Raw genomic sequence first — 27,743 nt, 5'->3', positions numbered from 1 at the left:
GTCCGTGCCCCCCAAAGCAGGCGCTCCTGCACTACAGGAAATCTCCTACCTCCTGGCCTCTGGACGAACCAGATTCCAAGGTAAGTGGCGAACATCTCTGACCTGACTTTTTTGGAGAGATGGTCAAATAATTTTCCTACCTCCTTAACACCTGCTGCAGATATTTGTAAATAAGTTCTAATATTTCTTCTCATCAGGACCACTGCGGAGGGAGATGAGCCGTGTCCTGTGTGTGACAAAGTCACAGGACCTCGAGCTAGAAGTCTTAATGGTCTGGCGGCTGCCCTGGGAGGAAGGGGAAAATAGAGGCTGGGCAAGGAAGCCAGGAACAAAGAAGGAACAGGAAACAATTTTATACAAAGGTGGCCTTTTACCTGCGATGACGAATTAACGGAGGAGGGGGAAAGCCACCCGAAGCAATAAAACAGTCACTAAGCACTTCCCACATGATGGGCACTGGGTAAGGAGTAGGGACCCCAAGCAATGGGGAAGGCTCCTCCCCTCAAGAGTTCACAGTCTAACAGATGACACAAAATCTAGATAAGTACATGCAAGATGTGACAGACAATATGATGTCATTTTATGTGGTGAAATATGTTAACTATATCTTATATAACAATGTATATACTATAATCTACCTATCCATTCATCTACCTGTCAACCCATCTACTTATTCATCCACTTAGCTGTCTGTCCATCTATCTACTTCTCTATGTACACATCCATCTATCCGTTTATTTACCTTGGAATCCATTCATCCATCTGTCAATTTGTCTACTTATTCATTCACTTAGATGTAGCTATCTACCTATCTAATGTGTTTATCCATCCACCCCCCATTTAGACATCTATTCATTTATCCACCTATCAATCCATCTACTTACTTGTCTATCCACTTATCGACATCTATTTGCCCACACATCTGTGCGTTCATCTACCTAGCAATTCATCCACTACCCATTTATCCATCAATTCACCCGTCCGTCCGTCCGTCCATCCGTCTGTCCGTCTATATTAATTGGAAGACAATCGCAGAGGGAAGACACTAGCGATGGGGATGACTAGAAAGAGGCTTCTTGCCTCTGGTTTGGGCCGAGTCTAGAAGGTGGCTGGGGTGGGTGTGGAGAGGAAAAGCTTCCAGGCGTGGGGGGCTGGGTGAGGAACCTCCAGGAGGCAAAACCTGATGCTCCTCCTCCTCCTCCTCCTCCTCCTCCGCACGAAGCCCCATTAGCATCAGGCTTGTGTCCCCGAGCACCCCTGTACATACTACTACAGCACCTTGGACAGCCCCAGAGAGGACACCATGGTACAGTAATAACCAACTTGCCATTTCTTCTATGTGGGAACGCTTCCCTTCACCGATGCCGACAGCCACCCGCCTGTAATTTATGGCAGCAACCGGGATCAAGACCGGGAGGAGACGGCAGAGGTCCCAGGCCACCTGCCTCCTTTTGCGGTGGTCTGAGGTCCGCAGCGAGGGCCAATGCAAACAAGGATCGGAACCCAGAGCTTCTGATTTCTGTCTCGAGCCAGGCTGCCCTTCGAGTTGTGTGGAGATCAGAAGGGTTAAACGCCCACCCTACAGCACCCAGGGAGAGAGTAGTGATCCGCAACTGTACCTCTCATCAGAGCTTCAGCGTGGGGAGCTTCCAGCGGGGAAAACCCCTCTCCCCTGCAACCCTCAGTTTCTCTGGAGTGTAGCCCGGGGGACTTGGAGTTTACACAGGAAGTCCTCAGCAGTGTCATCCTCTGCACTTACAGATGGGGAAGGAAAGGATTTCCCCAACTCGCAGAGCTTAGCTGGGCCCCACTTCAAGTTGTGGCTTAAGTCCAGCCCTTTCTCTGACTCTGTCTCTCTTTCTGTCTTTCTCTGTCTCTTTCTGTCTTTTGTCTATCTTTCTGTCTCTGTCTTTCTCTGTCTCTTTCTCTCTCTGTCTCTCTATCTCAGTCTCTGTCTTTTGTCTTTGTATCTCTATGTCTGTCTCTGTCTCTCTGTCTCTCTGTCTCTCTATCTCAGTCTCTGTCTTTCTGTCTGTCTTTTGTCTCTCTTTCTGTCTCTGTCTCTCTCTTTCTGTCTCTGTCTCTCTCTTTCTGTCTCTGTCTTTGTCTCTCTTTGTCTCTCTTTCTGTCTTTCTTTTGTCTGTCTTTGTCTCTCTCTGTCTTTCTCTGTCTCTTTCTGTCTTTGTCTTTCTCTTTTTTCTGTCTCTGTCTTTGTCTCTCTTTCTGTCTCTGTATCTTTGCCTTTCTATCTCATTCTCTCTATCTGCTTCTTTATTTCTCTCTGTCTCTATTTTTGCCTTTGTCTCTCTGTCTTTCTGTCTGTCTTTTGTCTTACTTTGTCTCTATCTCTCTATTTCTGCCTTTATATCTGTTTATTTCTCTCTATTGTCTCTCTTTCTCTCTGTCTTTCTCTGTCTCTCTATTTCTCTCTCTGTCTTTTGTCTCTCTTTGTCTCTCTCTTTCTGTTTATTTCTACCTCTGTCTTTTTATTTCTATCTCTATTGTCTATCTTTGTCTCTGTCTTTCTCTATCTCTTTCTATCTTTGCCTATCTCAGTCTCTGTCTGCTTTTTTATCTATATTTCTTTCTGTCTTTGTCTCTTTGTCTCTCAGTCTCTGTCTTTTGTCTTTGTCTCTCTCTGTCTCTCTCTCATTCTCTGCTTTCCCGAAGGGCTCAGCTCAAGACTCCCCCCTGAGAAACCCCCCGGCCCTTTCCCACAGTGACAGAGAAAGCTAGCTGACTGAAAGTCCTGCAAACCTCCCTTCTTTATAAAAGCAGAGTGAGCCTCTTGTGGGTAGGAAGTGCCAATTATCATCCTCTATTCTCATTACTTAGTGTACCCCCATCCCCCCCCCCACACACACACACAGAGTAGGTGCTTCAAATCCAGCTGCTGACTGAAAGATCCCGGCTCTGGGAATTCAGAGACAGGAACACAGCCGCCTCCCCTCAAGGAGCTTAAGGTTTGCACCAGTGGCATGCTGTGAATCACAGAGGATGCACACAAAGTATGAAAAGGCGATGGTGGGGGAGATCCCCGGAGTCCTCATGGAGGAGGCTTCGCCTCAGCCGGGTTCTGGGGGGCCAAAGTGAGGATGATGGTGGCTCCACACGGGACCAGCCAGGGCAAAGGTTAGGAGGTGGGAGATTAACCGCAGGACTTTCCGGTGCTCTCCAGTCTCCATCTCGAGGACACATCCCTGCCCCGGCCATTCCCATTCACAGAGCCACATCATGGCAGGCCCCGGCTGCTCTTGGGGAAGCCCTTCCTTGGGGTGGGCGGCCCTCCCCTCTCCAGGCTGCCCTTCCCAGGACATCCAGCCAGGACTGCTTTGCAGCCTCCCCAATCCCCCCCCCCCCCCAGATAATAATCCCTTTTTCTGCACCTTCTCCATCCTGGTGTGAGCCCGGCCACCCGCCACTGATGGGTACGGAATGGCGGAGAATGCTCTGAATTGGAGGAGACTGGATCAAGGGCCCTTGTGATTAAAGGAACACCAAGAGGCCATTACCGAATGGAGTCGCCTTCCCGGGGGATCATGGCCACTTTCAACAACAGAAAGGGGATAGAGTCGACAAGTAGAGAGATGCCGCAGTTTCCCCTTCTACAAAATGGGAGAGTTGGATGATACTAAGGTCCCGCCTGTACGGCTGTTAAGAGTTGGGGGGGTTTCTTGCCACGGGGCCAAAGCGGGAAGGGAGGCCTTACAGCCGAGCTGCATCCCTCACCCTCCTTCCCAGAACTAGCCTGGCGGCTCCTCCCTGATCTCCCTCCGGGCTGATATCTGAGAGGAGAAAACTGAGACTTCCCCAGAGCCCAGGCCCCTGGGGGTAGTTAAAAACCCCAACCCTGTTGCCTGGAGCAATGGCTTCCAGTATTCCTGGAATAAAAAAAGCAGAACCAGTGGGGAAGAGGGGGAGGGAGGAGAAAATTTAAGACTATGAAATCGGGATATTTGCAAAGATGAGCATCCTCAAGAGTCATCGAACAATGAAGTCGAATTCTGGATCTTTTTTTTCCCCATTTAATCTGTGGGTTCTGAACAATGAAGTCGAATTCTGGATTTTTTTTCCCATTTAATCTGTGGGTTCTGAACAATGAAGTCAAATTCTGGATCTTTTTTTCATTCTGTGCCACTTTCACCTCCATTTTCTAGAGAGGAAAGCGGCCCCTGGGGAGCAAATACGCCCCATAGTGAGAGTCCTGCATCTCCAAGGGCTCCTCCCCGGCTTCAGCGGAATGGCCAAGAAGCACAAAGAATGGAAAAGGGGCCCTGTGCTAGTCACTGAAAAGGAAAAAATGCCCCACGCAAGTCGGAGAAGGCCACGAAGGTCCCCGCAGGTTCCCGGGCCCTGCCACCAATAGGAACAGGGTGTCTGCGGTAATAGGGCGGGCCCCAAGACGGGGCACGGACCCACCCAGAGGCACAGACTGAGTCCGGATCCAGGGAGGAGCCAAGGAGGAAGGAGCTCCTGGAAGATCGCCCGCCTGCCAACCACAGGATCAGATACTGTCGGGCAAGGGGAGGAATATGAGGAATCCAAAGCTGTGAAGGAAGGATGGGGGTGTGTGTGTGTCTATGTGTCTATATACACACACACAAAGAAGGAAGAAGAAGAAGGAGGAAGAAGGAAAGAGGAAGGAAGAAGGAGAAAGGGGGAGGAAGGGAGAGGAAGACGAAGGAGGAGGAAGACGAAGAAGAGGAAGAAGAGAAGAGGAAGAGGAGGAAGAGGAAGAGGAAGAGGAAGAAGAAGAAGAAGAAGAAGAAGAAGAAGAAGAAGAAGAAGAAGAGAGGAAATGATAAGGAATGAAGTAATGGGAAGAAAAGGAATGATATACTCAGCAGCCTCAGCAATGAGAACAAAAAGATCACTAAATGACAGCAAGAAGAACAGATGAGAAGGATGAGAGGGAGCAGGAAGTTGTCTACACTGCCTGTCACTGTGCCACAAGGTTCAGTCTGGCCACAGCAGTGGGGAAGGGCCCCCTCCCCAGAAATACCCGAGATGTCGGGGCAGGAGCATCTACAAGGGAGAGAGGGCAGTGATTGTGGGGGGGACCAGGGCTCCATTTGGCATTGCCTTAATCCTCTGACTCTGGGAGGAAATGCTCCAGCTGCCTAGGACCACATATTCAGGACTTTCCACCCCCGTTTCACAGGAGACAAGCCCATGGTCCGGGGAGAGGTAGTGAGCCGCCCACCGCCACCGGCTAAAGAGCTCGAGGCACGATTCAAGTCCAGAGCCCCTCCTCTCCAAGCCAGCTCTCATCCACTAGGCCAGGCGCCCGCAGGAACCGCTCGGGTCATAAATACAGGTCGTCCGGGACGTAAAACTCCGCAGGGCTCCGTCCCATCCGGGTCTAAACCCTTGCCCAGGAACTGGTTTTTCCCTGACAGATGATGATCCCTATCTCAGGCTGAGTCTGCCTTAGAACAGTTTCCCTGAGAAATAAAACATTTCCCGTGAGAACAAAGCCACCGGGATTTCATCTGGAAGCTTCCTATCATGGCCCCAACCTGTGGAGAATGGATCAGGTTAGATCTGGGGCCAAAACCGGACTCATTTACCAGGTTTCTGCCCATACGAATAGATAAGAACAGAGGAAGACTTGCCTCCCCCTCCCACAGCCCAGCTCTTTGCATCTGATTGCCATTTTTCCTTTTACAAAGAACATAAGATGGTGAAGGGCGGCCCCTGCTTGGCCAGGCCCGAGCGCCAGCCCTCCCGCGGCCAGGACGCGGCCCGAAGCAGAGATGAGTTACCCCGCAGGTTGGGCGGCCGGCCCCTACTCTGGACTCTCCGGGCCGGGGCTGGCGGGAGGGGAGCGGGTCTCGGGTCACGGCCAGCAGCACAAGGAGCCCCGGGGAGAGACAGAGCAGCCCCCCCAGGATTCTGCGGCTCAGCCAAGGCGGCGGCCGCCGGAGAGGGCAGAATGGGCATTATTTATCGGTAACAGCCGCGGCTCTGTCCCCCCTGGGACCGGACGGCCCGAGGTTCTGCCGTTCTCAATGACAGCTCTCTGCAATCTCATTCGGATTCGTGCTCGTTCCCCGTCTGCCCTCATAAATCATAGTTTTAATATCATCGGAAACGGCTCGGATTTTGAAAGCCCCGTCGTGACGGTGTGCCGCCGTCGCCCCCAGACTCGGGGAGTTCAGGGGAAAACAACAACAATAATTCTGCTTTCAAATCCCTCCGGGCCCACGCTTGCTCCAGGATTATTGATAATGGAACAAAAAGCCTATTTTCTGTGCGTTCAAACTGGAGAACTAGGGCCTGTGTGAGCAGTGTTCCTGTCTGGTACTCCAGGGGGCAGAGCTGGGCCACGTTTCACTGACAGGGGCCCTGGTCTCTGCAGAGTGGGCAGGCTCCTCTGCAGGCTCTGGGGCCGGCCTTTCTGTGGGCCCCAGGGCAGTCCTTTCTCTGCCAGCTCCTGCGCTAGCCTTCCTCTGTGGGCTCCTGGGCTAGCCTTCCTCTGCCGGCTCCTGGGCTAGCCTTCCTCTGAGGGCTCCTGGGCTAGCTTTTCTCTGTGGGCTCCTGGGCTAGCCTTCCTCTGCCGGCTCCTGGGCTAGCCTTCCTCTGAGGGCTCCTGGGCTAGCTTTTCTCTGTGGGCTCCTGGGCTAGCCTTCCTCTGCCGGCTCCTGGGCTAGCCTTCCTCTGTGGTCTCCTGGGCTAGCTTTTCTCTGTGGGCTCCTGGGCTAGCCTTCCTCTGCCACTTCCTGAGCTAGCCTTCCTATGTGGGCTCCTGAGTTAGCCTTCCTCTGTGGGCTCCTGAGCTAGCCTTCCTATGTGGGCTCCTGGGCTAGCCTTCCTCTGCGGGCTCCTGGGCTAGCCTTCCTCTGCGGGCTCCTGGGCTAGCCTTCCTCTGCGGGCTCCTGGGCTAGCCTTCCTCTGCGGGCTCCTGGGCTAGCCTTCCTCTGCGGGCTCCTGGGCTAGCCTTCCTCTGCGGGCTCCTGGGCTAGCCTTCCTCTGCGGGCTCCTGGGCTAGCCTTCCTCTGCGGGCTCCTGGGCTAGCCTTCCTCTGCGGGCTCCTGGGCTAGCCTTCCTCTGTGGGCTCCTGGGCTAGCCTTCCTCTGCCCTTCCTCTGTGGGCTCCTGGCCTGGCCTTCCTCTGTGGGCTCCTGAGCTAGCCTTCCTCTGTGGGCTCCTGGGCTAGCCTTCCTCTGCCGGATCCTGGGCTAGCCTTCCTCTGCGGACTCCTGGGCTAGCCTTCCTCTGCGGGCTCCTGGGCTAGCCTTCCTCTGCGGGCTCCTGGGCTAGCCTTCCTCTGCGGGCTCCTGGGCTAGCCTTCCTCTGCGGGCTCCTGGGCTAGCCTTCCTCTGCGGGCTCCTGGGCTAGCCTTCCTCTGTGGGCTCCTGAGCTAGCCTTCCTATGTGGGCTCCTGGCCTGGCCTTCTCTGCCAGCTCCTGGGCTAGTCTTCCTCTGCCGGCTCCTGGGCTAGCCTTCCTCTGCCCTTCCTCTGTGGGCTCCTGGCCTGGCCTTCCTCTGTGGGCTCCTGAGCTAGCCTTCCTCTGTGGGCTCCTGAGCTAGCCTTCCTATGTGGGCTCCTGGCCTGGCCTTCTCTGCCGGCTCCTGGGCTAGCCTTCCTCTGCCGGCTCCTGGGCTAGCCTTCCTCTGCCCTTCCTCTGTGGGCTCCTGGCCTGGCCTTCCTCTGTGGGCTCCTGAGCTAGCCTTCCTCTGCCGGCTCCTGGGCTGGCCTTCCTCTGCCGGCTCCTGGGCTGGCCTTCCTCTGTGGGCTCCTGAGCTAGCCTTCCTATGTGGGCTCCTGGCCTGGCCTTCTCTGCCGGCTCCTGGGCTAGCCTTCCTCTGCCGGCTCCTGGGCTAGCCTTCCTCTGCCCTTCCTCTGTGGGCTCCTGGGCTGGCCTTCCTCTGTGGGCTCCTGAGCTAGCCTTCCTCTGCCGGCTCCTGGGCTGGCCTTCCTCTGTGGGCTCCTGGCCTGGCCTTCCTCTGTGGGCTCCTGAGCTAGCCTTCCTCTGTGGGCTCCTGGGCTAGCCTTCCTCTGTGGGCTCCTGGGCTAGCCTTCCTCTGTGGGCTCCTGGGCTAGCCTTCCTCTGCCGGCTCCTGGGCTAGCCTTCCTCTGCCGGCTCCTGAGCTAGCCTTCCTCTGTGGGCTCCTGGCCTGGCCTTCCTCTGCGGGCTCCTGGGCTAGCCTTCCTCTGCCGGCTCCTGGGCTAGCTTTCCTCTGCCGGCTCCTGGGCTAGCCTTCCTCTGTGGGCTCCTGGGCTAGCCTTCCTCTGTGGGCTCCTGGGCTAGCCTTCCTCTGTGGGCTCCTGGCTAGCCTTCCTCTGCCGCTCCTGGGCTAGCCTTCCTCTGTGGGCTCCTGGGCTAGCCTTCCTCTGTGGGCTCCTGGCCTGGCCCTTCTCTGCCAGCTCCTGGGCTAGCCTTCCTCTGTGGGCTCCTGGGCTAGCCTTCCTCTGTGGGCTCCTGGGCTAGCCTTCCTCTGCCGGCTCCTGGCCTGACCTTCCTCTGCCGGCTCCTGGGCTAGCCTTCCTCTGCCAGCTCCTGGGCTGGCCTTCCTCTGTGGGCTCCTGGCTAGCCTTCCTCTGCCCTTCCTCTGTGGGCTCCTGACCTGGCCTTCCTCTGCTGGCTCCTGGGCTAGCCTTCCTCTGCCGGTTCCTGAGCTAGCCTTCCTCTGCTGGCTCCTGGGCTAGCTTTCCTCTGTGGGCTCCTGAGCTAGCCTTCCTCTGTGGGCTCCTGGCCTGGCCCTTCTCTGCCGGCTCCTGGCCTGGCCTTCCTCTGTGGGCTCCTGGCCTGGCCCTTCTCTGCCGGCTCCTGGCCTGGCCTTCCTCTGTGGGCTCCTGACCTGGCCTTCCTCTGTGGGCTCCTGGGCTAGCCTTCCTCTGCCGGCTCCTGGGCTAGCCTTCCTCTGCCGGCTCCTGGCTAGCCTTCCTCTGCCGGCTCCTGGGCTAGCCTTCCTCTGTGGGCTCCTGAGCTAGCCTTCCTCTGTGGGCTCCTGAGCTAGCCTTCCTCTGCCGGCTCCTGGCCTAGCCTTCCTCTGCCGGTTCCTGAGCTAGCCTTCCTCTGCTGGCTCCTGGGCTAGCCTTCCTCTGCCGGCTCCTGGCCTGGCCTTCCTCTGCAGGTTAAGGGAAGGGAGCATGGCACAGGACCTGGCCAGGGGAGGAAGGGCTGAGCAAACTGGTCCGTTCCTCCTCCTGCTCTCCAGGGTCAGTCTCGGCGACCCCTCGGGGTCTTCCTATGCCCATCCTTCTGTGGGAATGCTCCTCTTGGACTCAGGGTGGACTCCAGGCCAGGCCTGGCCTCCAGCCTCCACCAAGTACACACAGGTTACACAGACTTATAGGAGGCCCAAGTTCAAATCCTGCTCCTGGCATCAGCCGGGGCAAGTGGCCGAAACTCTCTCCTCAGTTCCCTCATTTGTGAAATCAAGACATCTGCATTTAAAAGATAACTACAAATAATCTGGAATCATAAAATTATCTGTGCTTTTAGATAACTACAAATTATCCATAAAATAGCAAAATTATCTTTGTTTTTAGGTAACTGTAAATAATCTGTGAATTAATAAAATTATCTGTTTTTAGATAACTATAAATTATCCATAAAATAAGAGTTATCTTTATTTTTTATAATGGCAAATTATCTGCAAATTAACAAAAATATCTGTTTTTAGATAACTACAAGTTATCCATAAAATAACCAATTTAAATTTGTTTTGAGATAACTGTAAATTAATAAAATTATCTTTTTTTTAGATAACTACAAATTATCTGTAAAATGACAAATTGATCTTTGTTTTTAGATAACTGTGAATTATTTATGAAGGATGGTATTATTTAAAGAATAAAATTAAGGAAAGTATCTCTTTTTAGTTAACTACAAATGATCCCTAAAATAACAGTATCATCTTTGTTTTTGTATAACTGTAAATTAATAAAATTATCTTTGTTTTTAGATAACTACAAATGATTGTAAAATGATAAAATAGCTTTGTTTTTAGATAACTAAATTCATAAAATTATCTGTGTTTTTAAAAAATTACAAATTATCTATAAAATAATAAAGAGCCCTTAAGGCAACCTGAAATATGGGCCCGGCACCCAGGCAAGGCTAAATTGACGGTTGTTAAGGGACTGACTGACCCCGATGTTCTGTTCAATAATACCCAGAGTGCCCAAAGGGTCAAATGAAATAACGTCTTTATGCCAAGGGCTCTGCAAACTTTTAAGTGCCGTTTATTATTTATATTAATTAATGATAATAATTGACATTGACACAATATACTGATTAATAAGGAAGGGAGGTATGGGATCTGCCCGAGTTCCCCCAGATTTAGAGTATGATGGAGGGAATGAAAATCCCATACAAATCCTTCCTTGCGAGCAGGGATGATTTCCCTTTTGGATTTCGGCCTCTCGGATCAGGCACATACAGGTCTGATAAATGGTCTTTTTTCATTCATTCACTCACTCATTCATTCGAGGCATTTTCCTTAAAGACTGGACGTCCCTGTGACCTGCCCAGAGGAGAGCCACAGGCCGGGGGCTTGCTGGGACCCCCGGCGCCTCGGGGCAGACGACAAGTCCGGGCTCAGTCTGCAGACCCAGGCCCCCGATTGTATGTGAGTGTGGGGGGCCTCTGACCCCCTCGTTCTCCGAGGCCGAGTCCCCGGCCCCTCCCGCCCCCGACCATGGCTTGTGTCCTGGGCGCCCATGCTCGGTGAGGCTCAGGGCAGCGCTCGATCTTGGCCCGCCTTGCTGGCAGCGGCTTCACTTGCAGAAACCCTACTGTGCGCTGGGCCCCAGAGCCGGACGCAGGCCCGAGGACGTCGAGTCCGTCCCTGCCGCGGCAGAGCGGGGCGTGAGTGGCCGGGGTCACTCAGACGGCCGCCGTTCGAGGGACACTGGGCCTCCTCGGGCCCTTGCGGCTGCGAGACACGGATAGCCCATTAAAGCTTGAAGCAATCAGCGCTGGAGCTGGGGCTGGAACCTCCCGGAGTGCCTGAGGTCACCCAGCCAATAAAGGTTAAACAGAGCACCGGCGGGGGGAGGGGGAGGAAGAAGGGGGGGACAGGGGCGGCACCAAGCGCTGAGGATGCCCCCTCCTCCAAGAGCAAACGTGAACCGCTAGGTTGGGCTTTCAAAGCCTCGCGTACAGCAGGCAATGAACAGGTGCACGAGGCTCCCCGAGGGCCAGGTGGCCGGCAGCACTGACCCTGTGCTGAAACACGGGGGGGAGGGACAAGGGGGGGGCAAGGCAGGGCCGGCTCAGAGTCACCGGGGCTGACCCCGTGGGGGCCACGGGGCCTAGATTCAAAACCTGCACCTGCTCCCCCATGTGACCTCTCATGAGGCTCCAAGCTCCTCCTACACTCCAGGAGCCCGTCCACTCTGGCGGCCAGGCCCGGGCTTCGGGGTGTGGGGAGAGCTAAGCTGCCCCAGGGGGAGAGACCAGAGTTCGAATCCTGATTCAGCCCCTGCCCGTTCACGAGTCACCGAACACATCCCAGTCTGTTTTTCATCTGTCAAAGGGAGACACAGTAGGGAGGAGGGCCCGGTGCCTCGCCCGGCAAAGTGACAGCCGCGGAGTGCCGGAATGGCCTTCAAGGCCCGGGGTCCGCCCCAGCCCCCGCAAAAGAGAAGGAGGTTTCCTGCTCTGTGAGACCGACGGCCCTTAAACCAGACGGGGCAGAACGCGGCGAGATCTGACAGAGACACATAAAAACGCACGTTAAACAAATACAAACCAAATGAACCCAGACCAAACCCAAATTAAAACGTGAAATCCTCTGCTAACCCCACGGCCCCAGACGCAGGCGAGCTGCTGTCACGGTTAATACTAATTATCCGCCTGCTATTGCCGGCGCTGACGGTGGTGACGGTAACGCGAGGTCTGCAAAGCCTCCGGACGGGGGGAGACTGCCCACGGCCCGAGCCAGGAGGGGCGGGAAGGGCGGGAGCGGCGGCTCCAGACGGGCGGTGGGGGCCCCAGACCCTCCGAGCGCACGGGGAGAACCTTCCCGACCCCGACCCAAGGGCGGACAGCCGGAGGGCCCAAGAACCAGTTACTGCCAGGAGTCCTCAGCCACCGATGGCTTTCTCCCAACGCATAGAGAGCAAATGCTGTTATCACTCATTACTATAGTAAATATGTTATATATCACAAATGTGTAAATTTCCCAATGGCTAGAGACCGAATTTTGTTAGTATCTATTATTTCAATAAATGTTATATGTAATAAATAAAAATACATAAATTTCTCAATGGATAAGAGATTCAATGTTATTATCATATATTATTATAATAAATAAGATATATAATAAATATTATAAATATATAAGTTTCTCAGCTGATAAAGAGTGAATGGTATATGTTATTATAATAAACATGTTATAGATAATAAACATAAATATTTAAATTTCTCAATGGGTAGAGACTGAATGTTATTATATATTCAATCTCTATATTATTATAATAAATAAGTTACAGATAATAAATATTATGAACATATAAATTTCTCAACGGATAAAGATTGAATGGTATTATATGTTATTATAATAAACATGTTATAGATAATAAATATTATAAATATTTAAATTTCTCAATGGATAAAGACTGAATGTTATTATCTATTCAATCTCTTATCCATTGAGAAATTTACATATTAGATATAACAAATATAAATAGATCATAAATATTATATATTTATAAATATAAATATAGAAATTTATTAATGAATAGAGATTATTATATACAAAAAATTATATAACAAATAGAAACACATAAATTTATATTTTATAATTTTATAAATATGTCGATTTCTCAATGGATAGATTAAAAAGTAGTATTATGTATTATAAAAATAAATATATTACATATAATAAAAATTACAAGTATATAAATTTCTCAATGTGTAGCAATTAAATATTATCACATGTTATTATATTATACATGCAATATGTATTATATATGTTATAAATATATAGTTTTATATCTTTTATAAATTTTATATATAAATTTATAACTATAAATATAGAAATTTCTCAATGGATATTATATTATTATTGAATTAAATTATTATATATTATATAATATGATAATTATATAAATTTATAAATAAAAATATACACGTTTCTCAATGGACAGAGATTAAATAATAAATACTATTGTTAGGAGGGGGTAAGGGGTAAGAAACTGGATACGGCAAAGAGGCCCTCATGCTAATTAAAAAGTTAGAAAATTAGGGTATCTGGGAGGGAGCAGTGCCCAGAATCAGAAGGTCGGCTCCGAGGCAGGACTTATGATCACGACTGCGTCCCCTTTCTCACTCAGTGCTCACCCCACGCCGGGCTTGGTACTCCATACCAGGAATCCAAGTACTAAGAATGAAATCATCCCATCCTCCCTAATGAGGAAGACAAATAGATTTAATATGTGTGTGTATTCACATGCTCACAGGAGCATTAATATAAAGTAGATAAAATAAAAATACAATCTATACACTAAAGCACAGGGCAGATGGAGGGCAGTGCCGGTGTCGGGGCAGCTTCTTCCCAGGAACGGAGGCCTACGTGGCTGAGCAAGGACAAAGGAGCTTCCAGGGATGGAGAGGCCGGAGAGAGAGGGTCAGTCGGCCGCAGGGGCCAGAGAGGTGGAGGGGAACCATTTGGGCCGAGTCTTGTCCCCGGCGTGACTGGCAGGCTTTGCTACTGAGCTGCAAAGGTGAGTCACCGTGAAAGGTAACCCTACTAAGGAGATGCTATTAAGTAATTAATGCCATTAATAATAACAATAATTATATAATATATTAATATTAAACAATATGTTATGTCTAATATGTAATAATTATTATATACAATATAATAATAATAATAATAATAATAATAACTTCTTGTTAACAGTGCAAAGTCGGGGGGGAGGGGGAGGATTTGCATGTAGACATTGCTGCTTCATGATGCAGTTTCCAGGAATGTCCTGGCCAGAATATACAAATCCATATATTTATAATATTTATAAATTTATGTATTTCTATTTGTTATATAACATATTTATATATTTTTATTGTATATAATAATATCTATCCATTAATAAATTTCTATATTTATAAACATATAATATTTATATGTGTTATATCTAATATATAATATCTAAATTTCTCAGTGGATAGAGATTGAATATATAATAGCATCCAATCTCTATCCATTTGCAGGCCAGTCTCAGACCGGGCTGGACATCTGGTGGGGGATCCGACAGCACACCTGGTACGGCCATATTTGTAGGTTTGGGAAAGTCCTTGAATCAACGAATGCCACATTTATTGAGAGCTGCCATGTGAGGAGCACTGGGCTAAGGGGGCTACCAAAAATGGGACGGTCCCTGACCTCAGGGAGTTTACATTCTAATGGGAGAGAGACCCTAGGTAAGGAACATGGCAAGGACAGGAGGTGGCGCTGTAGGGGAACAGACACATTCCAGGAGCGGCATCGAACTGATCGGGGGTCCCCAACTGGAAACTGGAGAGAAGGGGGGGGAGAGCAGCTGCCGAAAGGATGCTGGGGGTACATGAGGCCCAATGGGGCCCCCCAGCCAGAGTAAATGCTCTCACCAGTGAGAAGAGGGCCTCGGGCAGGAATCCCAGAGCTCAAAGGGCTAAGCTCTCGGGGCCATCACCGTGGCACAGTGCCTAGAACCTAAGTGTATTTAATAGATGTTCTGTCTATCTCCCCATTTATCTTTCTCTCCATCCATCCATCCATCCATCTATATATCTAACTACCACCTGTCCCACTGTCTGTCTCTATCCATGCATCTAAGATCAATCCTCTCTCTATCACTGCCTATTCATCAGTCTCTGTCCATTTATCTCTTTCTAAGATCATCTACCTAAATATCACCTGTCTATCCATTGGTCGGCCTGTCTATCTGTTGGTCTGTCTGTCTATGCTTGTGTCTGTCTGTCCTCTCCTCCAGCTCGCCAAGCTTTCCTTAAAGGCAGCCACACACATTCGCCCATATACACACCCGTACACACACGCCAGTATCTGCCCACTGTACCACGGGCCTTTGTGAAAGCTGAGAGGGACACGGGATTTGAACCTTTGAATTTCTTCATCTGGCTGGAGTAGATCTCTGGACACCTGGCTCATCTCATCTGAATCATCTCAGCGCAGCACTTACTGAATGACCCCAAACCCCGCAGACTCCGGCAGGGGCCTCGGAGGCCGACCCCTACCCAACAAGTATTTCCTCTATGACATACCCCACACGGGGTCCTCCAGCACGTCTTACCCTCAAGGCAACATAGCCCCCGCACTAAGTCAATAGCCAGTCTCAGTCTGCGAGCCTCAGACAATTGATCTGTTTGCTGAGAGCCCCACTTTGTGACGCCCTGATATCGTCTCGCTAACTCCAACCAACAGATCACCTCCAGGAACAAATCGACTCCTGTCGATCACGCTGCTCCTCTTCCCTCCATTTCCAGTCTTGTTACATCTTACTCTCCCCTCCCTCATCATACAATCTCTCAACTGGAAGACTTCCTCCGAGGCCCCATTAGCCCATTCAGACTTTCGATAAGAATAGAGGAACAGGAGTCCAAGGGAAAGCCCAGCCCCGTCCCCCATACATATTTCAGACTCTGGTGGAGGAAGCTTTTATCAGCCCAGAACCTTGGGGAAAAGAAAAGTGAGTAAGATCATACATGCAAACACAAGATATAAAGTGGCAGAGTCAAAATCCATAACCTCTCATTACCTATTTGGCGTTCATGGTGCAACACGGGGAACTCGGCGTTTCTCCCCACCCGGATTCTGGAGGAGGAGCTCAGCTCCCCAGATGTCGAGGATGCATCAAATAATCACTCACATGCTGTCGGCACGCTATCTCCACCACTAGGCTATGAGCTCCTAGACAGTCATTGGTCAATTTGGTACTCAGTCAGTGCTTAATAAATGCTCAATGACAGACTGAACTGTTGAGATAATACAACATATTGCTTGCTAAGAGGCGCTAGGTTCTGAGTCCCATATTGACGGGAGACGGTATCCTGGGCTCAGAAGAGTCGGAAGCTTGGGGTTTAACTTCCAAGAGCTCTAGCAGTGATAAGTGAAGGCATTTATGTCTTGCAAAAGCAAATCAGCCTCTCTGCCACTTGCACTGATTTCTCCTCCTCCTCTCTTCTGGAGCCGAGCAAAATAAACACGACTGTCTTTTAAAGACCCATCCCATCTCCCCCAGACATCGTGCCTCCCCAAGGGCTTCTCCCTTCGAGGCTACACACTCAGTGACTTTAACTCATCTCCATCCGATGAACTTCCAGATCCGCCCCCACATAGTTGCTCCTTAAGGATAGGTCCTAGATTCCCTGTGTCTGTTGTCCATCCCACCAAAGGGAAACAACATCAGGCACCCCTCCATTCGGTCTAAATTAATTTTTAAAACTAACAAATCTATTTTCTCTCCCCCCAACTTCCTCCACTGAAAAAAAAGTCAAGCAAAATAAATTCAAACGGCCGTGTCCAAAAGCCATTCGGCTCGTTCTGCTGCCTCGGTCTGCAGTTTTTCCACTGAGAGGGAAGTCTCAAGTGTCCCCTTTGGAATCACTCTTGGTCACTGTCATGATGAGGTTCCTTATGTTGCCTTTACAATGTCTATCTTTGTAGAAATCATTTTTCCCACATCAGTTCAGAGAAGCCTTCTCAGTTTTCTCTGAGACCATCATTTGCTACAGCACGGCGGCCATTTTTACACCGTGACATTCCCCAAATGACAGGTACCCCCTTAGTTTCCAGCATCTTGACAATGCAAAAGGGACTGGCTGTTGAGAACCACCATGCTGGCTACTCTCTCAGCCTCCCCCCTCTTCTAGTCTCTTTTCCTGGGTGGTCCACTCTGCTCCCTAGCCCTAGTGATGGCCCAAAGACAAGGAGGACACCATGTTCAAGCGTTTGACCCCCAAGAAGATTTAAGAAGGCCTCTCCTTTCTGACTGGAGTTTTCACCCAGTTTTTTCAACACCCAGAGAAGCACCCAGAACTTTCAACAGTTTGAGGGGGAAGGACGGGAAAATCCAATTATCCATTTCTGTTCTTTTGCAAACAGCTGGCAGGTGCAAGGCTCTCTGTCCCAGTGGCCATCAGCACGGCCCCGCTAGCCCTTGTCCACCCACTCTAGAGGAAAGGGGATAAAAGCCGGACAGCCAGTGACCAAAGCTTTTGTCAGCCTTGGTTGGTCCCTTCTGTCCATGTTTAACTCCTATGACCTGGCACCTCCCAGACTGAGCTTGTAGGTCCAGATATAATTAAAGCTCAGAGCAGGAAGGCCTGGTGAAGTCCCTACATCCCTCCTCAGAAGAATGTTTTTAGATGTATGATAACCAGGGCGGCTGGGTGGTGCCGTGGATAGAGCATCAGCCCTGATGTCAGGAGCACCTGAGTTCAAATCTGCCCTCAGACACTTAACACATCCTGGCTGTGTGACCCTGGGCAAGTCACTGAACCCCAATTGCCTCAGTAAAAAAGAAGCCTGATAACCAAATATATGATTACAGTCATCAAAGATAGTAAAGAACGATAATATATTTGAGGACAGATTTGATAAATTTGAGGTAATTTTAAAGGTGTGATTGGGTACAAATGTTATGTCGAGAACTCTCTGTGACAGAGGCAGGGGAATATAAAAACATCTGTGATTTCTCTTGGTCACAGAGTCACAGGTTATCACGAATCCTTTTCTGGTTTGTAAAAGGAGTTGGTACAATGCAATTGGGGGCTAGGGAAAAGAAAGGTGCAATTTCCCCTCTGAAATCCCTACATGGAACCCTTTAAATGCCATGGACAAAGAGAGTCTTTGGAGATTACCTAAAACAACTCATTCATGGACCAGTGAAGGAACCAGGGCTGAAGCTGAGATCTGAACCCAGTTCCTTTCTCTGACTCGTGTTAACTGGTTGAACCACACCAGCCTGTGTTTTATCTCCACTGGCTGGCATTCTGTGTCCCGCCCTTAGGCTGGTGCTCACGCTTGGACATTGGCCTGAAACACCTTGATGGAAACCTTGGCTGCCTGCCCATCCCGATCTCCCAGACTGTTAGGCCTCTAAAACCACACTGGGCACTGGGGGTTGCCTTCCTGTACCGAGTGATACCCTCGTGTGGACACTGCTCCACTTGGTTTAAAAAGTTACTTACACCCTCCTGCTTCATACTAATTAATTCTTTGGCTCTGATCCTGTATTATCACAACTTATGATTCTTCTAAGATCTTTTTGGATCAACCTTTTTTGACCTTATGCCCCCAATAGGGCAAAAAAAGTTCCACTGGCTACATGACCAAAATATTAAAGATCCTATCATTCAAAAGTAGAAGATGACCAGGAGGCACAACTATGACAAGGATGAAATTATTTCTTAATAACTAAGGGACAGAGGTGATCATAAAAGCTGAACTGTAAAAGCCTTTATGCAAACAAAATCAATGCAGCCATAATAAGAAGAAAAGTAGTCATTTGGGAAAAACTGTCACAGTAAATATCTCTGATAATGGTCTAATATGTAAAAGGATGAGATAAGAATATGAGGCATACCCCCTTTCCTTATCTTTCTGGTCTTCTCACACTTTATCTTCTCCCACATATTCTACTTCTCAGGGATACAAGACTATTTGCTATTCCTCAAACTCAACATCCCATCTCCTCCAATTCTAAATACCTTCTCACGGCTGTCAGTCTCCCATGCCCAAGATATGCTCCCTTCTTCCTTTATCTATTCTTTGACTTCTTTTAAGATTCATCAAAAGTCCTACTTTCTGCAAGAAACCTTTTTTGCCATCCACCTGCTAGCGTTTTTCCAGTTTCATGATACATGTGTTATATTACAGAGTTAGGTGCCTATTGTCTGCAAATGCAGAGTTCAGAGAAACTTGGGAAGTTGTGTATGAACTGGTTCAGACAGAAGTGAACAGAAAGAGAAGAATAATTTACAGAGCGATCGCAATAATGTCAAGGTAAATAACAGACCCGAGACTTGAGAATTCTCATCGATGAAGTGACCTATCCTGACTTTAGCAGTCCACAGACATATGCTTTTAGACACAGTGTGTCTTTGTTTTTTACTTTACTATGTAACTCTTTGTCAGAAACGTGCCGGGAAGGTGGGATGAGAAGTTTTTGAAAAGTGACAATGTTGTAAAAAAAATTAATGAATCATTTAAAGCAAAAGAACCATGTCTATGCAGGTCTACTTTACTCTGTTATCCCCTAAGCCCTAATATCCCAGACAGGGATGTTGCTCTAAGAGAGAAGAAATTCCTCCCCACCCACAATCACAATACAAAAAGAAATGCCTTTAACTGTAAAAGTTCCCGCTGGAACGCATCCTTTTCCTACCCCCAAAGTAGGATCATCCCTAAAGAATTCAATTAGTGCCTTGCTCATCGTGCCACAAGCAAACAGATCGTAAAAAGGGGAAATTTCAGGAGGACAAAAACATGAGTAAGAGCTGGGCGCGCTTCAGCCAACTCCGGGAGGAGTTCAAATTACTGGCTGTCTTAAAATGCAGATGTAACACGTCTGCAGTAAAGGCCACGAGCCAGGGCTTGGGACCGGTGGGCTTACAGGAGAGCTTTTCAGGTAACAGAATCCCAGCATTCTGAGCTCCTCCAGACCAAGGCCTGCCAAAAGCAAAGCCTCCCTCTCTGAACCGTTAGCCATTTTTGAATCGGGAATGGATGAGTTCTCAAGGAAGTCCATCAGGCTTTTGGATAGCTTTCTCTATCAGTTCTCTAATTTCTACCCAAGCCTCCAGCTTCTGTCCACTGGGGAGAAGCAGAAAAAGTCTCATTCCTTTTATGCATTACAGCCCCTCAGATATATGAAAGCGGTGACTCATTCCATCTCCCCCACCTCTGGAAGTCTCCTTTCCAGCTAAAAAGTCTTAGTTTTTCCCCCACACATGGCATGTTTTCCAGCCTTTTTATTGTTCTGGCCCTTTATCTTCTGGACCATCCATCTAAATTGCAATCTTTTCCTTAAAATGTAACCCAGCCCCAAAACAACACTTTAGATGGAGTCCAAACAAGGCAATACAGACTTTCCATTTTCTTGCTGCTACTTATGCCTCTTTTAATTCAGTTTAATCTGGTTTCCATTTCACAACAGAGGACTCGGGAATGACCTTGCAGTTCCTCAGACCCTTAGATTCTTTCCCAAGACAATGAATGTTTCAGTCACTCCTTCCCCGGCGACCTCTGACCTGTATTCAAAGGTCTTTTGGTCACCAAGAAGAATGTACATTTTTTTTTTTCTTCAAGCATGGAAAACACCACAAATTATTCTAGGAAAAAACCCAAAGGTGAGTGAATAACCACTTAATTACAGCACAAGTCAAGCAACATTCCACTTGAATTCTTGAGTCACGTGCAACTGCAGTTATTTTCTTTTAAAAATTAAACACAAAGGACTTACCGATAAGAGGCTGTCCGACACCGTGTTTTCAGGTTCAAATGGTCAAGGAAATCTGCAAGAGGATTAAAACAAACAGTCCAGAGTAAGCAAGCCTTGTTTTCAAAAGTTGTACTTTCAATCATAAGAGACTGAAACAGTGTTAAGTGTTTCTACTTCTGGTTAAAGATTAGCAAAAACGGCATGGTCTATTTGAGTGTAAAGATATTTTCCCCTGGATACCACCATTTCCTGATGCATGTTGGTTTCAAGGTCATCTCTGTAACTCAGTCTTTCAAACAATCAATCAACAACCATTTTTTAAAGCGCTTACTATGCAGCAGACACTATACAACCATTTTTTAAAGAACTTAATATGCGGCAGACACTATGCAACCATTTTTTAAAGAACTTACTATGCGGCAGACACTATGCAACCATTTTTTAAAGAGCTTACTATGTGACAGACACTATGCAACCATTTTTTAAAGAGCTTACTATGCGGCAGACACTATGCAACCATTTTTTAAAGAGCTTACTATGGGGCAGACACTATGCAACCATTTTTTAAAGAGCTTACTATGCGGCAGACACTATGCAACCATTTTAAAAAGAGCTTACTATGCGGCAGACACTATGCAACCATTTTAAAAAGAGCTTACTATGCGGCAGACACTATGCAACCATTTTAAAAAGAGCTTACTATGCGGCAGACACTATGCAACCATTTTTTAAAGAGCTTACTATGCGGCAGACACTATGCAACCATTTTAAAAAGAGCTTACTATGCGGCAGACACTATGCAACCATTTTAAAAAGAGCTTACTATGTGGCAGACACTATGCAACCATTTTAAAAAGAGCTTACTATGCGGCAGACACTATGCAACCATTTTTTAAAAGAGTTTACTATACAACAGACATTATGTAACCATTTTTTAAAGAGCTTACTATGTTCTTTTGAGGAATGAGCCTGAGTAACTAGTACAAAATGGTGCTGACATCTTCAAAGTATCCAGAAAGGGAATAGGGAAGTTTGGAACAAATGATGGGGAGGGCTGTTTGGGACACACTGAGACTGAGATGCTTTCGGGGCATCAATGGTAATTGAAGAAGGTCTGAGAGAGGTTAGGGCTAGATAGAAAGCCGTGGGAATCATCTGCATTGAAAGGATGATGGAGCCCATGGGAGCTGATGAGATCAACTGGTGAGATAATAGAGGAAGGCAAAGATCCCAGAGATGGCGGCTGGAGAGTGTAGGGGATAGCCAGAATACTGGATTAGGGTCAGAGAATTCTGTCTCTGACATTCATTAGCTGTGCGATTCTGGACAAATCTCGGCAACTCCCTTAGTCTTAGCTTCATCATCTCTAAAATGCAAATAACAACAGCAACTACTTCCCAGGGTGGTTGTGAATATCAAGTGAAATATCATGTTTCAAATCTTATAGAAGCCATACCTATTATTACACATAATTATTACAGTAAAAAGATCATTGGTCTTTCAATCAGGGGACCTAAGTTTGAACCCCGCCTCTTATATGCTGGATGACCCTAAGCCAGTTAATTTCCCTGAGAATGTTTGCTCACCTGTAGAAATGGAGGTGATCATTTCTTTCTATTACCTTCTACTTTAGCTACTGTGAGGAAATTAAGTTCAATTCAATAAACATTTATTAAGTACCTACTGTGTACCTCAGGCCCAAAGTCCCTTCCCTTAAGAAAAAGTAGCTTGTGTACTGAAAAGTGGGATGAGAAAGGAAGTAAAAAAAATTCTTTCTCAAAATGCAGCAATCGTTAGGAGGCAGAAGCAATCTCTGTTGCCTTTTCTATGACAAGACATCAGAAACAGTATTGATTGGAAAGGCCTGCCTTGAATTCTACAATTTATTCAGCTTTAATCCAATTTGCATATGGGACTAAAGCAATCATACATTAAGGGCACTTTCTGAAAGGTCTGACCACTTCCAGGCAAGCAGAACTCTTGTTGGTTTTTTTTTTTTTTTTTTGTTGTTGTTGTTGTTATTTTCCTTTCCTGGAAACCTGTAATCAATTTGCAAAAGCTAAAAGAAAAAAAAAAAAAACAGACAAAAATCCCAGCTCCTTTAAGCTCCTGGGGTTTCAAATGACTTTCAAGACAAACATGTTTTAAAAGCCCATCTATTTCAGATGCCTTGAACATCGGCCACACATGCTCAGTCTCACCACCCCCCAGGACCCTTGGTTCACTCCCTGCCCCTAACTTAAACATCTCTCTTTTCGTATTGTCATCCAGGCCTACACAGAATCCCCTTCAGGCAGCAGCTAGAAGCATTAACCTTGAAATCTGTGTTTTTTCTCCCTGCAACAGGGGGAAAGACACAAACTCCCAGATCTGGGGCAGATGCTGACCTCTGGAGAGAGGCAAGGCACTTTTCTCGGCTCACGTCAGAGGCTGGACCATATCCCAGGCTGGGCCTAATCACTAACAGATTAATGCAATTTGCTCAAACATCTACCCTCACTATTACAGGCAGAATGGAACACACATCCCGAACCTCCCATGGAAAAGGCTGGCTGCCGAAACTCCTCGATTCCCAACTAGATTCCGCTGGCGTCTTTTTGGGCTCCTCCCATCCCCATGCTGTTAACCAAAGGGATAATTTTTTTCTAATATTAGTTTTTTCAAAAATTCTATTTATTTTTGAAGGAATCAAAATCTGCCTTCTCTCCCTCCCAGGCCCACCCACTCTGAAAAAGAAAAACAAAGTCCTTGTGACAGATATGCAAAGTCAAGCAAAGGAAATTCCCAACTGGCCATGTCCCTAAAATACAGAGCTCATTCTGCGCCCCGAGTCCACCAGCCCTGGCAGGATGTGGACAGCTCTCAAATTCCCCTTTTGTTTATGAGATATGGGGTCGAGGGGCTGGGTGGGTGGGGCAAAAGGAGGCCTTGAATGCAGAGGACAAACCGGGCTGCCTCTGTTAGCCACAATGTGTGTTATGACTTCTGATGTTTCTGAGACCGGCTCGGGAGGTCTGTGCTCCGTTCTGTCTAGCAGTTCTGAGTCTCTTTCATGCTGACATTTCTAGCCTTACTCTCCTGGTTCATAAACAGAGGAAAAGATCAAAATCAGAGATAAGAGAGGAGGGATCAGGGGATAGTCTTTATCCCCTCAGGCCAGCACAGAATCAGACATTCCCACTGCTTATCTGGGAGCCTCAGCAGTCGGAGGGGGATTCCCCCTTCCTGGCTCGTGTGCCCTTCCAGGGTGCAGAGGCGATCCAAAGGGCCCAACACGCCATAAACGTCGGGGACCATCGTTACTGTGAGCACTCAGACATCACAGATCTCACGCAGTGACAGGCGGCACAGTGCATGGGGATCGGAAGCAGGAAGACTTGGATTAAAATCATGAATTGTGCTACCCTCAACACTTCCCATCTCAGTTCGTCTGCAATCCCAGAATCTTCTGATCAATCAACAGACATTTATGTGGCACCTTCTGTGTTCCAGGCGCCATGGTAAACATTGGGAATTTTTAAAAGGGGCAAAAATTCCTGTCCGGAAGGAGCTCACACAGGGCAGAAATGCCAAAAATCATGTACCAGCAGGGCACGAGCGAGCTCGCCCTGGAGCATGCTCAGAGGGGACACTAAGAGGGCCGGGGAGGCTTCCTGGAGAGTGATTTGGGGGGATGTGAAGCCAGGGGAGCTGGGAGGAGAAGGGAAGGGAATAGGGGACAGTGAAAACCCATAGAGACCCGGGAGATGAAGGGGCAAGTTGGAGGACTTCTACCTGCCATCCTGAGCCAGACAGCCTGAAGAACCCTTCATGCCGCCATTCCTATACTCCCAATCTCCAAGCTTCATGGGATGAAAAGCTTTCAAAGTGTAGAGAAATAATAATAGAAATAAAAATCATGTGAGAACAAGCCCAGGTGCGTATTATTTATCCCATCATCCTGTCTGCTACTTGAGTCATCCTGAGTGTATTCTCTCCAAGCGAACAGAAGATGATCTTAGATCACTGTGTTTCTTATTCAACTACCAAAAAACGGCCATTTATCAGCCAGAACAATAATCTGTAAAAGATTAAACATAAAAGAATAATGGTAGGCTAGCAGTCTGTTCCCAGACTATTTCTATCTGAACGCCATCAAAAAAGATGAGGAGAGGAGGCTGCACAATAATAACAGCTCGAGAACATACAAACAGCAATCAGGCTGAGACTTCAGGCCACAGGGCAGGGCTCTGGAGCAGTCACCCCGCCTCTCCCCACAGAATTATCTCCCCCCCCCACTCCCCAAAGTGGAAAAGGAGCTCTACTTGGTACAGCTGAAGAGCCTTCTCCACCTTCTCTCATTCTTGTGCTTCTACTGCCAGAATTTAGCACAGTGCTTGGCAAAAACACTTAATAGATGTTCTTTCCTTCCTTCCTCCCTCCCTCCCTCTCTCCTTCCCTCCCTCCCTCTCTCCCCCTTATACCTTCCATTTTCCCTGTTTTCTTTCTTCTTCCTTCCTTTTCTCTTTCCCTCCCTCCTTTACTTCCATCCTTCTTTCCCTCCTTTATATCTGCATTGCATATATTTTAAATTTAATATTCTTTGTACTATTTCTTTCCCCACTCCACTCCCTCAAGGTAAGACATAACATCCATGAGGATGGAAACTGCGTTTGTGTCTGTGGATCCTCAGCACTCATGTTAAGTGACTGGAACATGGCAGGCACTTACTAAATACTTTCTGAATACATAAGTGCTAGAAATTTGCTTGACAGACAGAGTGGGTAACTAAATGCCCAAGGTCAAATTGCCAGGAAATAGAAGAGAAGGGCTTGAAATCCCGACTTTCTTGAATCTAGGGACACGGAACGTTAACCTTGTGTTGCTTTCTTATTTTTAATTTTGTATTTGTAAAAGGACTGGCCAATGGGGGCCCAGTCCTTAGAGTAGACATCAAAAATACAGCGCCTGCTGCACCAGAAGAAAATGTCACTGGGAAATATTTCACAAAATAAAAATATTCAAAACATGGAAAACATGACATTTAAAACTAAGTAAACAGGCCCCTGCAGGGAACCTTCTGTATGGATTGGTGGCTGCTGTTTGGGGTTGGGTTTGGCTCTGCTGCCTCAAAACGTGCTGGGATTAGTCCTTCCTGGTGGGTCCTGTGGTACCTGGATAGTCTTTCCTGCTTCCCTCTAACAGGTGACAGCTCGGTGAGCCCCGTTCTGGCCAGGAGTGACTGGACTGGGGGTGGGGAGGCTGGGAGGGAAGGCATGGACATAAGGCTGAATGCAAAAGGATTAACAGACTCCCCCCACTCCCAGTCCTTTTAATTTTCTTCTTTCTCTGTGTCAATTAAGACTTGAACTGGTCTGAGCTGCCAGGTGAAATGGAGGGGCTTACACCTGGCCACCAGATGGCCGTGAACGCACGGCGTCTCTGTTATGTTTGCCTCGCTTGTGTTTATTCTTGTTTTATCTTAAGATAATGAACACCTGGAGATGGAATTAACCAGAATCTTATCTCGTGGGCTTCAAAAACTGGAGCTGGTAACAGCGGCAGCCAAGTCCCTCCGAAGCCGAGGGGGCAGGTGGATGCAGGTCGGCAGGGGATCGCCTTGTACCCACCACGGAGGCTGCTTTCCAGCCAGAAGGTGGGCCTGGCGGGGCCGCGCCAGGAAGAACGAGGGGGCCCTCCGCTCACATTCTGTCTGTCTCACAACTTTATGTCTGAGCCTGTTCATCCCAGGGACTTGGTGGGTGTGGAAGGGGAAAATGTGTCTCCCACTTTCTGGCTACTGTTCTTCTCAGTAAATACCCTGTGATAAAAGCTAATTGATGTCAAGTAAGTTGATTGATATTGGCAAACACACTGTGTAGGGACTCCCGAGTAACCATGTTAGAAGCTGCAGTAATCCCTAAGGATGACCCTAGAATACAAGGATGGAATGGTCAGCCACACTTGGATGGCAGAAGAGGATTCTGGGAGTCCAAGGTGGGAGTTGTATGTGAATACACATGGATTTTGTATATATTTTTATGCACCTGTGGATGAATGCCCCCCCCATAAGTTCTCTGAAGACAGTTTTTCCCCCTTTATATATCTTACACCTGACACAATGTACAACACATCATGACTGATTAATTACTTGATTGATCCTGTGCTTTAATTGTTAAAAGATGCCTCAGTGCAGAACATTGTCCACTGATTCAGATTAGTGCCTGATGAGGAGCTGCTGGTCATAAGAGAGTTTGATCGGCACTTTGGGAGGCTCAGGGACCTCCCAGCCCAGTCACTATGGGCCAAGGCTGAGACGCAATCAAGAGCTTCCCAACAAGGCCAGGTGTCTGACTACCCTGCCATTCCAAAAATTATGTTCGTTTTATAAAATTCTTTTTCTATGTGTATGTATATATGTGCATATATTTTATGCGTATCATTTTGTGTGCATATGTTTTATGGATATCATTTTACATGTGTATGTATATGTATATAATTGTATATGCATATATTTTATGTGTATCATTTTGTGTGCATATGTTTTATGGATATCATTTTATATGTGTATGTATTTAATTATATATATGCATATATTTTATGTGTCATCCTATGTGTATGTATATATGTTATGTATATAATTGTATATGTGCATGTATATATTATAGGTGTATTATTTTATATGTGTATTAATAATCACATATATGCATGTGTATATTTTATGTATATCATTTTATGTGTATATGTGCATAGCAATAATGGCATATGTGTATAGATTTCATGTGTATCATTTTATATGTGAATGTATATAATTGCATATATGTATGTGCATATACTTTGTGCACCATTCTATGTGCGTATATATCATGTATGTAATTATTATATGTATATGTTAATAACCACACATGTGTATATATGTGCATAATTTTATATGTGTATGTATATGTTATATAATTGTATGCATGTGTATTTTTATATGTGTATGTTAATAATTGCATGTGTGTATCTGTATATATTCTAGGTGCATAATTTTATAGGTATATATGTGCATGTTAATGGCATATGTATATAGAGCTTATGTGTATCATTTTACATGTGTATGTATATCATTGTATATATGTATGGGCAGATATTTTATATATGTATCATTTTATATGTGTATTATATATATGCATACAAAAAATTATATAAGTAAATATATATAAATGATTATTAAGTGTGTTCCTCAAGGTAAGGTTATTTTGGCACTTTCATGCTTACAACTTGTACAGCTTTGGATAAATCATGCCAGTTCTCAGTTTCCTCATCTGTAAAATGGTCTTTAAGGTCCTTCCCAGCTCTATCTCTAGGATCCTATGTGTTGTTGT

At 47.3% G+C, this 27,743-nt stretch overlaps 1 protein-coding gene across 2 annotated transcripts in view; it reads right to left on the bottom strand.

Moving 5' to 3' along the window:
- Positions 1 to 27,743, bottom strand: part of GNG12 (G protein subunit gamma 12) — a 121,042-nt gene that overhangs the window by 49,611 nt on the left and 43,688 nt on the right. For both annotated transcript variants that reach the window (XM_051999462.1, XM_051999463.1), the window contains exon 2: positions 20,419 to 20,470. The gene's annotated coding sequence lies outside the window, so the exon portion shown is untranslated. The remainder of the gene's footprint in view (positions 1 to 20,418; positions 20,471 to 27,743) is intronic.

Source organism: Antechinus flavipes, chromosome 4, assembly GCF_016432865.1.
Source record: "Antechinus flavipes isolate AdamAnt ecotype Samford, QLD, Australia chromosome 4, AdamAnt_v2, whole genome shotgun sequence".
In the NCBI taxonomy this organism is placed as follows: Eukaryota; Metazoa; Chordata; class Mammalia; order Dasyuromorphia; family Dasyuridae; genus Antechinus; species Antechinus flavipes.
Note: the sequence above shows the minus strand (reverse complement) of the source record. Positions and strands in the feature narration are given on the sequence as shown.